The sequence below is a fragment of the Dermacentor silvarum genome, chromosome 1, assembly GCF_013339745.2.
Source record: "Dermacentor silvarum isolate Dsil-2018 chromosome 1, BIME_Dsil_1.4, whole genome shotgun sequence".
Taxonomy (NCBI): domain Eukaryota; kingdom Metazoa; phylum Arthropoda; class Arachnida; order Ixodida; family Ixodidae; genus Dermacentor; species Dermacentor silvarum.
In genome coordinates this window covers 103,046,562-103,067,070 of record NC_051154.1, presented here as the reverse complement: position 1 = coordinate 103,067,070, position 20,509 = coordinate 103,046,562, and the positions used below count along the sequence as shown (strand labels likewise).

The 20,509-nt window shown below is 49.9% G+C and overlaps 1 protein-coding gene across 3 annotated transcripts in view; it reads left to right on the top strand.

Moving 5' to 3' along the window:
• The window catches only part of LOC119434002 (zinc finger MIZ domain-containing protein 2), a 251,819-nt gene that overhangs the window by 60,216 nt on the left and 171,094 nt on the right, over positions 1–20,509 (top strand). For 2 of the 3 annotated variants that reach the window (XM_049671742.1, XM_037701327.2), the window contains exon 1: positions 19,944–20,107. The exons of the other annotated variant lie outside the window; for it this stretch is intronic. The gene's annotated coding sequence lies outside the window, so the exon portion shown is untranslated. Of the gene's footprint in view, positions 1–19,943; positions 20,108–20,509 lie in introns of those variants that run through there. 3 annotated transcript variants of the gene reach the window in all.

Here is a 20,509-nt window from a genome sequence, read left to right as displayed (position 1 = left end):
TAATCCAGCTGAATGGGGGCAGGCTCATGGCGTTTGTAAGTTGTCCGGACAATGTGCGCAATCTTTGCCGGACACGGCAGCGCTACTTGCCGCGCGGAATCCACGAATCCCCCCCCCCCCCCCGTAAAATTCAAAAAAAAAAAAAGAAAACAAGAAAAAAAAAACGAGAGCGCCAACACGCCGAAAGCTGGGCTGTGTGTTCTGAGAAGAGATCGAGGCTCGCTTATTGTGCGCCGCTGATGCATCCGTGAAGCTTCCATTAAGTCGGCGTCACGCGGGGTGCGATCAGAGGCGGACAATTGATCGTGATACTTAGACGTGATACTTACCTTTGGCTGCACTGCACTGAGTAGGTGACATTACGCGGCGATGAGGAGAGAACACCTGTGGGGAAGGTAGCGAAGGCGAGCGCGAAATCTGGCCGGCTGCGCATACTCGTTCATCAAACGCCTGTAACTTTGCTATTGCGGAATCACTTCGAAAAGTTATTGCCGCTTTATGTTCATTTTAGACTGGTAAACAGCTGCCACGAGATAACAAATTTTCGAACTCGGAGTGTTTTAGGGGCTTTAAGGCAAAAATGGTCTGGCGGGTATAATTCCAAAGCACTGTAGGAAATGATATTGTAAAGTGTACGAAGAACTCTGTTAATTATTCTCGTATGTAAATAATTATCTTGTTTGAAGACTTGCTAGGTTTGATAGTTTCGTGTCCTATAACATGTTCGTTGAGTTTCACCTTTGGCAACTTGTTCCGCTGTAGTAGAGGCGTACAAAATATGACGAGCTCTGTTCAATTGAGATTACGCGAAAGTCGAAGGCAACTGAGAAGACGGCCACAGATATCGCGAAGTAGCTTTACGCTCAATGTTTATTATTTAATGCGACGAACTATTTAACATGATCGTTTGTCTTGTGCATTCTGGCAATGCGTGGCCGTTGCAAACTCTTGTAGAACTAACGCACATTCGCCTGATTCTCTTCCATGCTAAATTATACGGAACGCTTGCTTTATACGGAGCGCCGGCTGAACCTCAAAACCACTACCGAAAGCGCTCGCAGGCTGAATTTCCGCCTTATAGAGATTTGTACCATGAGCATTGTTTATCACTTGCTGTTTGCATGAAGTGAGCGGATGGTCCTGCGGGATTTCCCGTTAATCAGTGCTTACTTATTCGAAATTGCAGCGCCGTCTCGACCACACTTAAGCTCGTATTGACCTCGCATTTTGTGATACGCACATCCTGGCTGTTAATTTTGCTGAAGTCTTGTGAAAGCATGGGGGTATACGTTTCGAACAATTCCCTTATTATATTCGAAACATAGCCTTGCTACTCTGTCCTCCACCCAGGAAATCGAGATGTCACCTGCCTTTTCATTCTTTTTTTAGTTATTATTATTATTATTATTATTATTATTATTATTATTATTATTATTATTATTATTATTATTATTATTATTATTATTATTATTATTATTAGCTACGTACAGCTGCAGCGGAAAAAGATTAGCACAAGTGACCGATCACCCGATCAGATAAATTGAGGCACGCGACGCTGTTTGTTCCCTTGCACGCCGAAAACGAGAGTGCCAGGCACCCCCCCTCTTTGAAACATGACTCATGTGGCACTTTAGATGCCAGTGTGCTCGGGAACAAGACCGCCGCGTGCCGCAATTTCTCTGCTCCGCTCATCGGCCACTTGGTGGTGGTGGGTGGTGGTGAAACTTTATTTCCAAAGAGGGTCCTGAAGGACACCAGACTGTTCGTCAAGGTGTAGAGGGCACCTCCCACGTCGGGACGGGGAGCCCTAGGCTCTCCGCCGCTTCGCGGGCCTTCTGGTCTTGGAGTTGGTCTTGGAGCTCGCTGCTCCTAAGAGCGCTGTCCCACTTGTTCTTGTCCTCCAGATAGGAGGCCTGCGTCGCGCATCCCCACAACATGTGTCCCAAGTTCACATGTCCACCACACTGTGCACAATTGAAAGTTCCGTCGTAGTCTGGGTCGATTCGGCTCATACGCCAAGGATTGGGGTACGAGTTCGTCTGTAGCAAGCGGAGAGTCACTGACTGCGCCCTGTTAAGTTCCTCATTGTTTGGAAGGGAGAATTCTCTACGTCCTAAATAAAAGTCCTTGATGAGCTGATTATATGTCTGAAGTTGGTCCTTAAAGGCCTTAGGAGGAGACGAGGGGGTCTGCAGGGGAGCATGGCTGGAAAGTGCTCGCGCGGCCCTATGAGCGGATTCGTTAAGGTTCCTCTGTCCTCCCACGAAATCGCCCATATGGGCTGGGAACCAGACTATAGAGTGGAGACTAATGCATTTACCTTCCAGTAACATTGAAACCTTCGCAACCACTACTCCCCTAGCAAAGGCGCGAGTAGCTGCCCTAGAATCGCTATAGATTACCGAGCGCTCTGGATCTAGCAGAGCGAGTGTAATGGCCATTTGTTCGGCCACCTCCGAATTCTTGGTGTAAACAGAGAGTGCGTTGAAGACTCTTTCGTGGGTGGGCGTCTATTACGGCTACCGAAAAAGCCGCGCGACTGGCCACCTGGGCGGCGTCTACGAAGGTAGCTTCTGTGGAATCCGTAGCAGCCTCGGCAAGAGCCTTCGCGCGGGCGAGCCTTCTCCCTTGCTTAAAGACCGGGTGGACGTTCCTGGGAAAAGGACGAACCACAATCGCGTCCCTGATTTCTTTGCTAAGATGTCTGGCGTTATCTTTTTCACGTTCAGTAAACATGCCCATAGTGACCAGGATGTCCCTGCCAGCTCTGGTGCCTGACAACCGGACGACCTGAGCTGTGCGCTGAGCCTCAGCGATTTCAGCTAGAGTATTGTGAACTCCTAGTTTCGAAAAAAGTTCGGTGGATGCGTTCAATGGTAGCCCTAGGGCTACCTTGAAGACTCGACAGATTGTGGTATTGAGTCGCTTCTCTCCTGTTTTTTTTTTTTTTTTTTTTTTTTTTTTTTTTTTTTTCAATCGAGCATAGCCGCAACATAAGTAACATGACATAGGACGAAACGGTGTATGAGCCTAATGGCACATTCCTCGCTCATACCTTTATTTCTATTGACAATGCGTCGAAACATTCGTAGAGCATTCTCCACTTTGCCAGTTATCTTTTGTATCATCAATACATTGTATCCGTTGCCCTCAATAGTCAGTCCTAGGACTTGATCTGATCGACCGTACTTCAGAGATGCGGTTACCATTCATGTCAAAGAGCACGCTATGACGTCGACTATCTTGCTCCCAGCCATTTTGTTTTCGTTTCAATTCCGATTTCCTCGACGAGCCTTTGAGGCCCGCTGGAGAGAGGCAGAGTTCCGTGGTCCTAATAGCTTCCTGCATTCGAGCCTCCAACTCTCCGTCGCTGCCTCCAGCGCTCCATACAGTAACATCATCGGCATAAATGGTGTGTTCAACCCCTTCAATGTCCAACAACATCGGCCACTTGTGCTAATCTTTTTCCGCTGCAGCTGCATGTATCCTTGACTGATTTTGTTAATTATGTTACTGATTGACATGTACTACTTTATCCTTCATGTGTGTTTGAATGTTGTTTGTATCCTCTATCCACTCCGCTTGGACCTGTGCATGGTCGGTAGCACAGAATAAATAAATAATAATAAATAAATAAATAAATAAATAAATAAATAAATAAATAAATAAATAAATAAATAAATAAGTCATGCTCATTCAATTCAAAGCAGAACGAAATAGAAAAGTAGAGAGGGAAATAAGCGAACTTTATTAGCGCAGTGTACCGCTTCGTCATGTAGAACTGATAAAACTATACAGCACTGAAAACGACAACTCAGTTTTTAATGTGCTTGCCAAGTGTGGAATGACCTCCCGTTACTGTTAATCCAATCTGCATTACTTCTTCGCGAGGCATCACTGGCGCCAATTACTATTCAGAGCCTCCGAAATGCAATAGAACCTCGTTATCGTGAACCCGCATATAGTGAACTAACGGTTATTGTGAAGAGAAACGCCGGTCCTGATTACATTTCCCTTAGACATCCATGTATTTCTTCAGTACATATAGCGAAGAAACTGATTTATAAAATAAAAGGAAATTTGATTTATAAAAGTTTTCTGCCGGGAGTTGCACGAGCGAGAAACTAATGTACTGATGTGTTTCTTTGAGAGGAATGGCGACGGTTTTACTTTCCGCGGACTAAACGTTAACTGTACTGTCGTCGTCCTTGTTGTTATTTCTTTCTTAGTGTCGGAAGGGAAAGGAAAATCTTCTCAAAAGGCTCGCAAGCAACATGTCCAGCACTGTACGTTTCTTCGCGTGGTCTTGCGTTGCAGTACCGACAAAGGTCCGTTCATCACTTTTCGCTTCCAGTGCGAAATCGTGAAGAAAGTCGCAAACTGCATTTGTGCTCTGCTTCTCCTGCAACTGTTGCCGATTCGTTGCAATGAACGGCGTTAAAGCACACGGAAAAACCAAAAACAGAATAGATCCGAATATTTACAGCTCCCGAGATATATAGCGACTCCATGATCTCTTTAACTCTACCGCTATTTGTCCACTCGCTGCTTTCTGTTCTTTCTGTTCTTTCTCTCTCTTTTTTCGCCCCCCTGAACCAAAAATTCAATAAGCCGATCATTAGCGGGGAGCTTGTTCGCGCCGCGACGGTCAGTGCATGCAATGTGTGTCGCGGGGTCGTGGGTGGCACGACCGGCTTGTTGCGTGCAGTGCGCCTAGCATCCGCCAGATGGCGACAGGTTAAGCGCAAGGGGATTTGCGAGGACTGAAAGTGGATTGCGGAGGGCGTCAGGGAGGGAGCGCGCAACGCTCATAAATGCTTTTGCGTTCGGTAGAAGGTTGCGGGCGTATTTTGTAGCGCTGCAGCCGCGCTAAGAGAACCATGTAAAGGGATGCGCTTCTGTTTGTAGCTTCGCTGCCGTCTATATATAATTTTACTTCATATTTTCTGTGCACATGTGTATGCCTATAATCTGTACGTGAGCTTTCGAGCTAGTGTATACTCTAGAATTGACTTTTGCTGCTGCCGGTCGACTCTAATCTATCGCATTTTCTTACCAAATTTCTTTGCATTGTATCGATAATCCCTATGGCAACACCGTCAAGTTACCGGAGCTTGTATATCTTGCGTCGTAACTTGGCTGCGCGTGTTCCAAGTCGTACACAACTCGCTTGGCGTAGGCGCGGCAGCTGCGAAAAGAATCGGTTGCAGCTGGATTTTCGTGACGTCACTATACAAATTTGCCTGGAGTTTTGTGGCGCATCGCGCTTTTTCTTCTTCCTCCAGTCTTGAGTTGCAATTGCTTTGTGTGCGCCCCTCCCTTTCCTGTGCTACGTCGTGCCGCGAGGCAGTTGTGCCCTGCACGGTCCATTTTTTACAATTTCTTTGTTCCCCTCCGCGTCTCCCGCACCCTTCCCTGTTTCCCGTTATGGTTGACTGATGATCTCGTATCACGCTTTCTTGAAACAACTGTGCTGCTTCTTGCCGATCACCGATGTCGCACAGTGCTTTACAACCACCCTCAGTTACTTTTGTTTCTTCGCTTTGACGTGCCAGTCTTGGTGCGTGACGGTTGGAATAGTGTAGCGTGAAGGGCACTTTCCTGCTTCCCCCGAGTGTCGGTTCGCACTGAAGCCGATGCCAGCAGCGATAGGACAAGAACAAGATTGTGTTGCAGAGACGCTGCTATAGCTATCAGCCATTGTCTTTGCTCAACATGATTCTCATGCCTTATAGTGAATTCAGGAAGGATAGAAGCGGCTTCCGATGTTCTTGAAAAAAAAAAGACATTTTTTATTTATTCCATGTTACGTATGGTTAATATGTGGTTGAGGTGTCCAGTCTGAGAAATAAAGTTGTCACGTCTGTCACTTCATAAATGCCTCTTCCTTAAATAATTCCCTCTACATGCCCTGAGGTGTACCTTGATTTCAGTTCCGGTCGTTCCATAACCGCCCTAAATGCCTGAAGGAGCCATTCTTCTGCGTTTCATTCTCCGTAACGAAACGCGTTTCGTTACGGAGAATGGATCGTTATTTGCAAGAGCCTGGGCGAACACAGCGAACGCCAGCTTCAGGACTGTGTAGTCCAGTTCGCGCACCTCTGTTCCGTAGTGGTGGCGCGGTGTTCGGTTCATATCGACGCGAGCATTCGGTATTGGTAATCGGTGTTACGATTCACTTTGAGCGGCCATGCCCAGAACACGTGCAAACGCTTGGGGAACGGCGTGCCTAACGATCTCGCTCGTCAACATGAACAGACGTGTCCATCGCATGGGTCCGAGGAATGTGCGAAACCTGCCGTGCCGCCTTGCGACTAGCTCACCCCCGCTGGGGACGTTCACCCCGCTACGACAACCAACCTTCACTGCTGTCACCCACCCTCACTACTTCGTCTGGTTTGCCCTGTCCTGCAGGGGGGCAGGAGAAGGGGAGAGTGCCCGGATGGTGGAGCGTATATAAGAAAGCCAGCAAGCAGGCACGTGGAGAACATTTTTGCTTTGCCCTAGCGTGCAGGTGCATGCACGCTGAAGTTTTTTTTTTTATTTTTTTTTTCAGTTCGCCGCTTACCCGTAACAATATATTAAACTTCTGTTATTTCTTTTTACATCGCCTGGTCTTCCCAGCCGGACCCTTTCCTATGGTCAACCTGGTTCGAGCTCCAAGCAGACGCTGTTGAAGGTTTACCAAACCCCTGCCCCCGTAACACCGGTTACGTGAGGTTATGTGTTTAGCGTGGAGCGTAAAGGAACGACGGGGTTGGCGAGCAATGTCACCCAACTACACATCCCTGATTGTCCGACAAGCACACAGAGAAATGCGAAAGGATGCATGATTGCTGCTCCTCTCTTCCCGTCTATCCTGTGCCGACGGTTCATGTTGTCTTTCCGAGGGAGTATTCCGAGTCCACATTCTCGCTGAGCACGCATCAGACCGAGGTGAGGCGTATTTCCAATGTCCGCCCACCTGGTCGCCGCGGGCCTAGCGGCCTGCCGCCGCGAGAGGCGACTGCCGCCGGCGTGTCGTGGCTGTGCGCGGGAGCCGGTGGGCGCAGCGCTTGCGCAAGCCCAGGAGAAGCTGCTTTGGCGAGCGGCACCGGCCTGAGTTCACCGTCGTCCGCCCCCGGGAGAGGAGGCCCCGGGACGACTGAAGAACGCGCGAACCGGAAACCCCCAAGGTCGCAGCCACAAATCTATGAAGTTTTCCTACGGCCAGTCCCTCCTCTTCCACGGCCTCCTATCATCACAGTCTGCAGTCTCCTCTTCCCTCGCCCTGTTTTGTCGAGTGCTGCATTCGGCGTCCCCCTTTTATTTCTTTTCGTTCATGCTCAGCCGAGCTCACTACACGAACGGCTTGACCGAGCCCACAAGGCGTGCTCACCCCCTCTCTCTTCTTCTCTCCTCTCTCACTGTGAGGAAGAATGTGTTCCAGCAACCCCACGTGCTCACGCTTGCGGTTTGCTGAGTATATCGGCTATGGTATTGCTCGTCAGCGACGTCATCGACATTCTGTCAACGGTATTTCGAAGCGCAGCGGCGGATTGATTGTAAATGCTGAAAACAACCAGACCATACATTTTATATCTCTCTGGGGAGAGTGTTGACACTCGGCGATAGGGAGCAGCTAGCATTTCATTGGAACGGCGCCAAGAATAAACATTATGTCGGTTACTATAGCGGTTTGCTCCATCAGTTATCTAGCAGTGACTATCGTCAAACTCTAATGGAACATTCAGAGCGGGCAACCGGCTACGCGGACGAGCACCTCTTTCCGGCGTAGAGCAACGACTCGAAGTCCACGATTGGAACAACCCCCGACGCCGGAGCAAGGAGACGAGAGAGCGAATGTGTTCAACCGGTTCTGTAGTTATTCAGGATCCTGCAGTTCTGGTCCACCTCGCCGATTCTGGAGAAGCATGTGTCGGCTGCTCCGCGGAGCGGTTTGAGTTCGGCGAAGCTGCCATTAGAACACGCAGCTGGTGCTCCCAGTCTGCCATTGCACCAGCGTTTCTCCGAAATGAGTCGAAAATGTTGCAGTAGAAGTGCACCGACTCTGCCATTGGAATTCGCCGTATGACAAAAGTTTCCATCGGCAGCATCCTCCTTTCCTCGTACCAAGCCGCAGCCCGAAACCTTCATTGCCAGGGTATCGGCGACCGTTAATCGGATTGCCGTGGTCGCATGCAGTGAAACCATGATCACAGGATGCATGATTGCAGATATCTCTGCATCAATACTAGAGACGCGTACGAACGGTATATAGGCGAATTAAATGATCGCACATCAGTCCACTGTGCCCTGGCCGTTCCAGCGCGACAACCACTGATTGACCAACGCGAGCAACCTTATCCGTCAGCTAGATAAGGTGCGCATCTGCTTGGAGACCATTTCCAAGGAATGTGATACGAATGTCGAATCCACATACTTCATTCTCACTGAGGCCCTCAAATATTAGAACATTGGCTCATGGTGGCTTCCTATAGGATGCTTTTGACTCTGATTCATGTGCAGATATGCAACGCGTTTGGCGGGGAGTAATGGCGACGAAGAATTGCCATTGAAATTTAGAGATCCTGCAGCACCACTGTGACAGCGCTCATGTTGCTTTGCGATTTCAAGTGTTTGGATCGCTGAATTAAAGAAGCCTTTAAGGCACGGCACAATGATTTTGGTGATTATGTCAACGCGAGCAAGTCTGGCTTAGGTTCTTTTACACAGCACGCGACCTCAGTCGTGTTGTGTAAAAGACAGACGCCGGCCACTGCGGCGTCCGCATTTCGACGAGAAGGAAATGCAATAACGCTCGTGTACTTAGATTATTGGTGAAAATTATCGCGGAGCGTCCCTCATAGCTATAATGTTGCTTTGGGACATGAAACTCCATGAATCAATCGATCAATCTATGATTCTATACTGGAATACACGTGTCGTAACAAAATATAAATAAATATATTGGCGACCTTAACATCAAGGTATTACACGGACAGCGCGTATGGCTTTCACAGCAGACAGATGCGTTCAAGGATTTGGGCAATGTAGTCATTGCGGTTCCATAAGTAATCCTGCACCAGAGCAGCGCAAGAAGGTCATAGTTACATATAGGTTAGCGAGGCGCTAGTGTTACTATATTAGAAAGCGAAGTTACACTGGCGATCAGCTGCCGCGGTGGCTCAGTGGCTATGGCGTTCTGTTGCTTAGCACGAGGTTACGGGTTCGATTCTGTATAGGTAGCGGCGGCCACATTTCGATGAGTACGGTTAGGTGCACATCGCAGAATCCCCACACGATCAAAATTAATCTGGAGCCCTCCACTATACATATACGGCGTCCATCATCATAACGCACTATGCAGCATAATATGGACGTTAAATCCCGTAATTGTATTTTTTTTTTAGAATAGTCCTTCTAAGGAAACATGCGAATCGCGTTAAAGAATGCTCGTCATGTAAACGTCGCAGTATATACAGTGTTATTTCACGCAGCATTTCCTTCTGCGTGTTTTCTCTCTCTCTCTTTTAATCTTGATGCAGGGACGTAGTCCCATACAAGCTAACAGTAGCAGTGGGATGAATAATTTAAACCATGCTACAAATTCCGCCAATTTTTAAAGGCAGAATATATTTCCCCTACAAAGGTATTTCCAGAGGCGATCGACAACGTGCCAAAGGAAGGGGGGTATTGGTGATTTCTGCATCCCAGGAGAGTATGGGCAAGCAAATTACGCCGGGGAATTTAAACTTGCCAATGTATACTTGGCGAATACCCGCCGTGGTTGCTCCGTGGCTATGGTGTTGGGCTGCTGAGCACGAGGTCGCGGGATCGAATCGCGGCCACGGCGGCCGCATTTCGATGGGGGCGAAATGCGAAAACACCCGTGTACTTAGATTTAGGTGCACGTTAAAGAACCCCAGGTGGTCCAAATTTCCGGAGTCCCCCACTACGGCGTGCCTCATAATCAGATCGTGGTTTTGGCACGTAAAACCCCATAATTTTTTTTTTTACTTGGCGAATAGCGAAATTCAAGGATACGGACGATGCATGGCACACGTTTTTCTATAGGAACAAAAAATCATTACTTTGAGTTGCGTTAGGGAATTCAGAGGCAGTTATTCGCCTGGCGGATATAGCCTCATACATCGCGATGTTTGTCAGCGTAGAGATATGAGAACAGGAAGGTAAAATGGTCGTTTCGTCAGCGTAAACATTTCACCAGTCCTTATTGGGAATATCGTTAACATATACTATATTGAAAAGGAGCGCGCCCCCCAAAATACTGCCTCGGGGAACACAATTTGAATTTTCTAGAGCAGATGACGAGAATCGGTTTATATGGATATGCACAGCACTAATGTTGCTGCGTTCTGAGCGTTTAGGTGACGGTACTATAAAGAATAAACCAGGGCAGAAAACGACGTAACGTAATTAGCGTTCGACCTGTCTACTTGACTGCACCTTGTGTTGTGCCGTTTTTTGCGTTGGTTTCGCCACTAAGCCACCACGTCCGCGCAGTTCACGTCGTGCGATTCGGCGGTTCGGGGTTAATGCAAACTAAGCGGAAAATTTGCGTCTGGTGAAATTTATAGCCTAGGATTCAGTTTCATTCTGCCCCCCCCCCCTTTTTTTTTTTACTTTTTTCTGAAAAGGCTGCAGTGATTGCGCTGAGGGGTTGCGTCGAAAGCGTGCCATTCGCACGGAGAATGGCCAATGAGCCATCAAGAAAAAAAAAAAGTGGGAACAGGGCAGCGTCCGGGGCTGCGCGCCATGGAATCGCGACGAAAGGCGAGCGCCAAGCGAGCTGCGACAAGTGCGGAAAGCCGGCTAATTAGCATAGCTCGGGCGCCAGTTCGTTCCCCGGGGTGCGGTGCGCGGGGGAAGAAGTGAGCCGCACGGTGAGGTAAAGCGCCACGAAAACGCGGTCCCAATGGGGGGACGCTGCAGGCTTGCGAATGGCAGGCGCGCCTGTGAGGGCGCAAACAGACGCGCCGTCGCAAAACACGATTAAATTATCGCTCCCAATCAAGTAACGAGTCGACGCTCACTGTTGCCAGCGTTGCAGCGCCGACAGCGAGCGAGAGGGGTGCGCGAAGAAGGGACACTTGACTATTTGTAGAGCGCGCGCGCGAGGAGGAGCTGCCGGATTGTAGGTAGCAGTTGCCGACCCGGCGGCAGGCAACGCCCGCCTCCTCGTCTCCCCGCGCCGCGAAGGTGAGCGAGAGCGAAAGGAGAGTGAATCGACACGCGCGCGAGGAGGCCGGGCCGGCGTGAACGGCGCGGAGAGGGAGAGCGGAGTACGGCGGCGACTTTTCGCGGACTTGCCGCCGCCGCTCACGCACGCACACGGCCCGACGCGCATTCCTCACAGTTTGTACGCCACTCTGACGAAGTAGCGGCGGCTCCTTCGTCGGGACGACGAGGGGAGGCGGACGGGCCTGCTCCCCTCGACGCGTCTTTGTTCGTGGCTATGTGTGTTTATATCGGTGTGAGAGGGGGGTGGCACACCCGCTCCGACGGCCCTCTCCGGCGCGCTCTTTTTTCGACTCCGTCCGTCACACTCTCGCGGAGTCCTCCTCCCCCGGCTTCCTTTTCTGCGTGCGCGCGATGCGCACTGGACCACCCCTCCTCCTCCTCCTCTGGTATACGTGGCGTGTACCTCCGTTCGCTTCGGGTGTCGCATGCCGGTCGTTGAACGTAAATCACGGGCGGGAGCAGGCGGACTCGCGGGGCGGGCTGCGAAACTGACCACATTTCGGCTCCCTCCCTCTTCTCTGCGCGGGGTGTGTTTCTCCCATCCTTCTTTCCCGGCAGCCCCCCTTTTTTTGTCGTTGTTGTCATCTTTTCGGCTGGCTTGCCCGCAGGGCTCTTTTATGATCTCCCTTCGCCGCGGCCTCTCCCTCTTCCAAAAGCGCGTATTTCATGCTCGTGTTTCTTTCTCACGTGGAGTCGCTCCCTTCGTTGCTTCTCTTTATAAGCGGTAACCTCTCTTTGTATATTTGTTACTCGTACCGCCTCGGCGTCATGCGCGGTTCGGGTTTCTTTCAGATGTGATCGTTTGTTGCCTGTTTGGCACCCGTGGGCCCCGGCGCTGTGAAAGGAACCAGATTCTTCGCAAACCGTCACTTAATGCCTTCCTACTATTGCGTATTCTGCGTATCATCATCTTTTAAATCCCTATTCAACAGGTGCACGCTTGTGTCGCAGGCAAAATGTGCGGAAACCTTCGTGGAGGTGCTTGTCTGTGTGTGTGTGTGTGTGGGGGGGGGGGGGCTTTTTCATTCTTTAATAAAGAAAATCACCAGTAAATAACGTTGGGAACAGCATATATATATATATATATATATATATATATATATATATATGTGCAAGTATTCGTGCATCAAGATCAGGTCTGCATGCATTTCCCGTATTCCTTTAAAAAATAAATTTGTGTCTGTCGGATACGTAAACTTCAACGTAAAGGCGGGATAGTTACGATAAAGCAACAATATCTGGGGCGGCGTTTCATTTTATTGTTACCCCTTTGTTACTTATACTTTAATATGTGTTTGCCAGCCTGCTATTGTATTGTGGAGAAACCGCATCGCTCCAATTCCGCACACGGAAGGTCTGAAGCAACAATCTTTGTGCGATAGCCAGCATGAATCAAAATGCCGTCGACTGTCTCTGGACGTAGGTTGTTTAGTGAGCGTCCCTGTGCTACTGATAAATCGCCACCCTGCCGTTGTTTCTTTATTGAAGGCATTGTGCTGTTGCACATTAATTACTCTTAAACTCGTTCAACAACACTTCGTACCGAAGTGCAACACTGCTCGCACGTTCATTTTGCTATTGTGCCGCAATTGTTGTGGCGTGTCGGCGAGCATGCACGGCTCCCGCTTTGTGTGTGTGCGTGTGTGTGTGTGTGTGTGTGTGTGTGTGTGTGTGTGTGCGTGTGCGTGCGTGCGTGCGTGCGTGCGTGTGTGTGTGTGTGTGTGTATGTGTGTGTGTGTGTGTGTTCGGAAAAGACCGCTGGCCGCCCGCAAACGTCGGCGGGCTGTTGGAGCTAGCGCCGCGGCTCGCCGTGACCCAGTGTTATTGCTCTGCTGGCGGACAGCGCAACGAAGCGGAACCCCCGGAGCGCCTCCCTAAAAGGGGGAGGAGGGGGGGCGATGGTCTCGCTTACGGTGCTACCACTATATAAACACGTGCCGCCGCGCTAGGCCAGCGAGCAGCGGCGCGAGGGGGAAACGCGTCGGTCTTCCCCGGCGAACAGGTTCCGAGTAGCCACACGGGCGTCGCTTTCTTGACGGGCGTCTGGGGTCTTCCGGCATGTGCCCGTCTCACGCGCGATGGTGTTGAGACAATGGGCCCGCCAGGCCATCGACACAGGAGGAGGGCGCGGCGAGAATTAGCGCAACCTGGCTTGACAGGCGGCCCCGCAACGACCATAAACAACTGCGCGCCGTTTGGGTGCCTGCTATGGGACAGTGATTTAACATAGAAGCTGGTCGCGGGGCCCTTTGTGGGCACGCCTCGCGCGCACGCGGCGCCGTCGCGAGGTCGTTGTTCGCCCGGGTCACGGCGCCGCGACCCAAGGAATACGAAGGGGGGGGCTCCTCCCTCCACCCCCCTCCCCGAAGGAGAACACACTTCTCGGCTTCAGGCTCGCTTCTCTTCTGACCACCACCTCCTTTTTCGCGGGCGAAGAAGAAAAATGTAAGAAGCCGCGCAATGAGCGTTGCGTGTAATGTTACTGCAATCAAATCAGCACCATCTGAATGCAGTGACTTTTAGATCTCTTGAACTCAATTATTACGACCAGAAGTTATGAGCCTGCGAACCCTCGGTACCTTTCTAGAACCCCGCATGATCTTGAGAAAACACCATGGTGCTATATACACTGCAAAACTTTGAGAGGACGTTACTGCCACCTGAAGAACCCTTACGCAACGCCACGACGCCCCCTAGCTTCAGCAGAGAAACGCTGTCCGCATCGCCATTCCTTAGCAAGCAGCACATGCAGGACATGCAAAACGCCCGGTGAGTGAGCCCTTCGCGAGATGGCCTTTGTTGATTTCGCCTTTACTCCTTACGCATTTGCTTCACGAAACCGCGAATCTTGCTTGCACTTGCTTCGCGGACCAGCGAATGCCGGTGGAGCGATGGAAAAGCGTGGCAGTGCACTTCAAGCACCCTGATATACATGCACCAACGTTGCAGGCACCGTGTCTCTATCAAAGTGGTGGGATGGTGCGTGAGGTGAGCCCAGCTGAAGACAGTCGGCGTTTGTAAATAGCCAATCTGTTTGCTCGCCACTTAGTGGCTCGGCCGTGGCTTAGTGGTTAGAATGCTCGGCGTCAGACGCGTGATCGATTGGTCTGACTCATGTATATTTGCTCGGACATATTTTTCCCATTACGTAGTTCTGTACGTAGTTCCGTACGAACGAATGAACGAACGAACGCGATCTAACCGTTTCCTTGCTTCACAGTAAACAAAAACATTTTTTTTTCAAGAGTAAGCTATTCATCAACTAATTCTTAAAACGGAAGCATGGGGTGTCGCGTCCCAAAGTAAGAAATGGGCTATAAGATACGCCGTAATTCGGGAGCTTGGAATAACTTCGACTATTCGGGGTTCTTTATCGTGCACCCAAAGCACGGTACAGAATCCTTTTTGCATTCCGCGGCCCCACCGGAATGCGTCCTCAGCAGTTCAAAGCAGCTACCCACGTACTAGACATCAGAGCGTCACAGCCACGATGGCGGATGGAACTGATTCTTGATCCGAACATTGTTACCGTATTTAGCAAATGGCGCAGTGTGCTCAGGGTCGATATCAGTTGCATTCCCGGCTGCACCCCCCCCCCCCGCCCCTAGATATTAAATGGCTCAAATAGTAATGGTAATAATGCGACGATTCTCGTGTTTGCGTTTGCTTTATTGCATCGCACTGCAAACAAGTGTGCCAGTCTGAATCCCGCCACCTGTTTCCGCCAATTCTCTAATCATTATGTCGCGCAGCGCCTGGTGATGTGTGATTTGTGGCGTTGCACGCGAGCGAGCCCTCGACCCGCCGCCCTTTGTCGTCATTCCCGCCCGGATTTTTTTTTTTAACTGCCAAGTGCGCGAAACCCAGTTCAACCCCGGCGGCGCTGTTGCGCGCCGGCGAACCGCGAGAGTAGAATGCGCGCTCGCAGCGCATCGCCGAAGCGGGAGCCGGGCCCCAGCGGTGCGGGAGCGGCCCGCCCGGCTTTCCCGTGTGACGATCGCGCGCTCCCTGCTCTTAGCGTGCGCGCACAATGGCACGCTGCAAACACACCGATGACGTAGTCGTATAGGCCCCCGCGTGGTTGGCGCCAGCCTGAGGCTCGCAGTTTTCAACATTGGCCGGAGTACCCTGGGCGCGCAACTCGCATTTGGGGGAGGGAGAGGCTTAGTTGCTGAAGGGCTTGTTTTTGCTCCCGTGTTGTTGCTGCTAATGCGTGTACCTAAAGAGGAAAAGAAGGCGAAAGAAATACCGACAAACTCACTTCCCCTTCCCCCCTCCTCCCCCCCCCCCCCACTATCGCCGAGAAGGACTGGCGGTAAATTCGGGGCGGGGGGGGGGGGGGAGGACTGGGTGCGAGGGGTAAGGGAGGGGGTGATATGCGCTTGTTTGCGCATATCAGGTAATACGACTTCCCACGCTCATGAGTCGTGCGGTAGCGAAAACCACTTTGGCTCCCCAGAAGGTGGAACTTAGGACGCGGCGGCTTTATCTGACGACGAGCCCCGAAAGTTATGTCCGTTTTCTGCAATTCCGCCATCGCGATATACCGTTTCGCAAAAGTGGTCCGTTGAACTACTACTTCTTGAAAGCACGTGCATATGCGAACTTGTTTTCAGTGGTGTTTGTTCGGCGGGCGGGTTATTGTGAATCTCGCGCTAACTGGATGGTAATTGCAACCACCGTTGCGGTGTATACTGCGTATCCTCCGTTGACGAAAGGATAATACTGCCGCGGAATGCCTGACGATGTCTCTCTGCAAAACCACTTGTTGCTTTCCCTTTGTACATATCTATCTATCTATCTATCTATCTATCTATCTATCTATCTATCTATCTATCTATCTATCTATCTATCTATCTATCTCACTCAATATATTTAGGAATCATGACTGAGAACCACTCTCTCCGTCGCCGCTGTGTAATAGCGTTAGCGGGGTAGCCTAAGGTGAAAGGGGGGGGGGGGGGAGGCGCGGTGGTGATGACCGCTTCCTCCTTTCCCTCACGTACCTGACGCTTTTCCAGGCGAAAAAAAAAAAGGAATGATACTTTGTACTGTGCAACGTACGAGTAAGCTCATTTTTCTCTCAGCTATTTAATATATGCCTTTTTAATCGTTCACCGTTCTCTTTAAGCACCTGTATGTTTGGACATACAGGTGGACAGGGGTAATTGGAGATCGCAGGGAGAGACATAAATACAGGCTGCTGCTGATGATGATGATGTTTGGACGTTCTCAAACATTGAGGATCGTTCACCAATGTTCTTCATAATCGTTCTTTGTTGGATAAACATCGTTGGATACCTGGTGGCAAATACACCCAGTGACCCAAGTTGGCGCCAGATTCATTGAAGCGCTCCAAGTTGGCATCAAATAGAATTATTGAACTGCAGCATATACCCAGTGACACGTACCCACACGAACCGCCCATATTTTTAGACTGCAATATCTATAACAGAATGGATACCAAGAGAAGGGAAGCGCAGTCGAGGACGGCAGAAAACTAGGTTGGGTGATGAAGTTAGGAAATTTGCAGGCGCAAATTCGGATCAGCTAGCGCAAGACAAGGCTAATTGGAGATCGCAGGGAGATGCCTTCGTCTTGCAGTGGACATAAATATAGGCTGATGATGATGATGATGATCTACGGGATTGGCCCATATATTTAGCGGGATAGGTGGATCGCTATAGATAGCCGGAAAGAAAACTGTCTGAGTATGCCGAGAATGTTATTCTCGTGACGAGGTTCTCGCTCTACATGAAGAGCAAGAGAATTATACGAATGGTGGTGTGACGGCAAACAACAGCGAACAAAAATGTTCATGTCCTCCTCCATCTTTATACAGTGGGCCATAAATCTGCCCCTGAACATACTTTATTAGAAATAACCGCAAAGTAGTTACTAAAGGTAGTAAGTCAATGTCACTTATGTGACTAGGTCAGCCTGTGCTGCTGGACCTCAGATAAGAAAGAAAGAAAGAAAGAAAGAAAGAAAGAAAGAAAGAAAGAAAGAAAGAAAGAAAGAAAGAAAGAAAGAAAGAAAGAAAGACTGTTCTAGAGAGAGAGCCACATGGTTACTTTCTATAAATGTGTTTTGGAAGGGAACCTTCGAAAGTGCATTTCTTTTTCTTCGCTCTTTAAGCTCGATATAGTCACCCGACAGTTAATCTTGCGTTTCGTTTTTGTTAACTTGATTGTGTTCGTCGTCGCGGCTGTGGGCATCGGGGAAGTGGGAACCTAGCTAGGCCTTGGGACTTCGTTTCCAATTAGAAAGCATTGTATTGCTCTTACGTTTAGTGGACCATTTCTTATTGATGACAAGGGTTCAGCATTTGTTAACGGTGCAGGTTCCGGTATGCGTTGTGACACCAACCCGCTCGCTGCATCTCAGACTTGTACGCGTAACGAATTACATGTAATTAATTGCTTGTAATCAATTACACATAATGGTAGTTTTGTAATTGATGGATTAATTTTGTACTCAACAACGCTCACTGCAGTTCAGTTACATTATTCAGTAACCAATTACATGTAACCAGTTACTTTATTGACGAGACAAGCCGTAAAAGACGAGGCAGCTCTGGGCACTTGAATTTTAGCAGCAACTACAGTAGAACGCCCGAGGTCGTGCCACGCACCAACCTCGTGGATGCGCATGTTTAGACAGGTCAACCCGAGCGGTCAGTATTTGTTTCCTCATTTTAACGCTCCAACCTATGTTGGCCAACGAATTGAACCGGAGCTGCTATGGCTCGATAGCGATGGTCACTTCGGATGTTGATGATGTAGGAAATCACCTACGCATGGTTTTTAAATTTCATTTGCTTTACTGGGAGTCCTTTCTGCGACCCTCATCAACAATCAAGCTATGCGCTTCATAGAGGACCCATACGCGAGTATCGGGAACTTGAGTAACCACAATCTTGTACGCAAGGTGTTGGCACATTACAACACCACCCTTTCCTACAGCGCGCACTTCGAGCGAGTTTTACAGCGTAAGCTGTTATGGGCTCATTCCAATAGCCGTTTCGGTTCGGGATGGTGTCCGCTGCCGCCGCCGACGGCGTCCGGCGATCGTAACTGCTATCGCTGGAAATGCGAAAAAAGTACCCGGTTCCCGCCGGGATCGAAACCGCGCCCGCGGCGTGGGAGCCAGATACTCTACCACTGAGCCACGCAAACGCTTGCTATCGGGCACCGGAAAAATGCGCTTTGAACGCAGGCGCAGGCGATCCGAGCCTCTGCCAGTATGGTGGCTCTATCTAGTTAAGGCGCCTGATAACGCAGCGTGCGCATGCGCAGACGACGAGATGCCGTTCAAACGAGGCGCGCAATAAAAAAAATGCGATCCGCAGCCTCCGCTAGTATGGTGGCGCCATCTAGTTAAGGTGCCTGCAAACATCACAGGCCTGCGCGGCCAGGCATCATCGGGCTCAGCAGACTGCTGTGCAGAAAGCATTACAAGCCGCAGCTCGCCGTCGACGCCGGGCTGGCAGTTCAGACCGTTCTCGTCAAAACGAGGCGAAGAGACTGTCGCGAAGACCCTGGTGTGCGTGGTGCCGAAATTGGAGCTACTCTTGAGCTGTTCCACCAGTTTACGCTGTGACTGTGCTGCGTGTGCCGCGCAGGCCTGTAACTTTTTTTAGGGTCGCTGCTGATATCTTCACAAGAAAACGAACGTAGGAGGCCAACGGAAATTTTAAGAAGGCAATTGTTAGTGAAGATAAACAACGTGCGAAGGGTCTGCTGAGGACGAACTGAAAGAGCCATGCAGACCAGCTCGTTCTATATGTGTTTGTGCAATGTTAATAACATTTAGGAATAAAGCAGTGTAAAAGTAATCGCTTACTTTTTAGTAACTGTTCAGTTAATTTCGTGGGGCAGCAATTGGTCACTGTAATCAATTACATTTGCGAATGAAGTAATTGTACTTGTAATCGGTGATAGTTTTTTTTTCAGTAACACGTACGAGTATGTTGTATACCATGTGCATCTTGAGTACATATACGCTGCATCGAAATGCTCACTGTAATGCGCATTCTAATTTAAAACATTTCCCTACTTGTTTTACATCGTTGTGCCGTGTTATTTCTGCGAAGTCTAAGTGTAAGTATATATATATATATATATATATATATATATATATATATATATATATATATATATATACACGCTGCGTAAACGTATACAGACGCCTTAGTTTCAGCATAAGTGTAGGGGAAAAGGCTTTCAAATCGGTTATTTAAGACGGTGCGCTGATCTGTGCTGTTTATCCGTGCCTTTGGTATATTGCATGTATACAGCGCACGTCCCAAGGAATGGAAGCAAGAACGCCTTACTGCAGCGGTCACCAGCGGTCACCATGGTGACCGCTGCGGTAAACATTTGCGGAGCAGTTTTCCTGCGCACTCATGAAGGAGGCAGCGAGAATCAAGCGCTCGCTCGGTATGGTTGCTGTCATTACATTGCTAACAGATCTGACCCCGCGCTGCCATTTAAATGTCATGCCCATCTCGAGGACATCAGAATGCTAACGCGACGAGCATGCGGCTCGTTGAGCAAATGCCGTTTACGTTTACGCGGAGCGCGTGATCGGTCCCTGTTTGCGTACCAGACACTTTTTGAAGTCCCTCCAATAGGTCATCGGTGTAAAAGAGCGAGACTGCGTCGTAGCTCGAAAGAACAATCGTTCGCTGTCGCGTCGAGGCCACGCCATCTGTCTCGCCCCAACAATGCCATCACTGGCGCCGCGGCCCTTCGATGGTCCCGCGTATGTGCGCGCGAGTATATAGTTAACGCGTTCAGCCCAGCAGCTCGTCGTTTTCGGTTCAAGAGACGCGCCAGTCGCTAAACGGCCGGTCGAAACGGTGAGTGCCGCGAACGCGCCTGCTTCGCGCTATCTCTGCCCTCGACCATCGGCGGAGCGTTGTTTTGCTCTCGGCAGCTTAACAGGCCGCCTTCCGCGGGTCTAAATCGGCTGCGTGCTTGCCTCTCGTCGCTGCCCGGAATGTCGCAATTTGCCGTATCCTCTTTCTATTTCGGTGCGGCCGTCCATCTCTGCCAGGGGACCAGCGCCCGGGGTCGCGTCAAGTGGCGCCGCCTGGGGAGCGACGCCGCCATGTATACGAACAAACATCCGCGTCTCTGTGTAGCTTTCTCCAGTACGTGATTCGCCTTGAGCAGCGTGACGCTCTCAGCCTCTCACGTTTGTCCTGGCAACCACGGTATACATCAGACAAAGTCAGAACTTTCATAAGGCAGTATAGAAT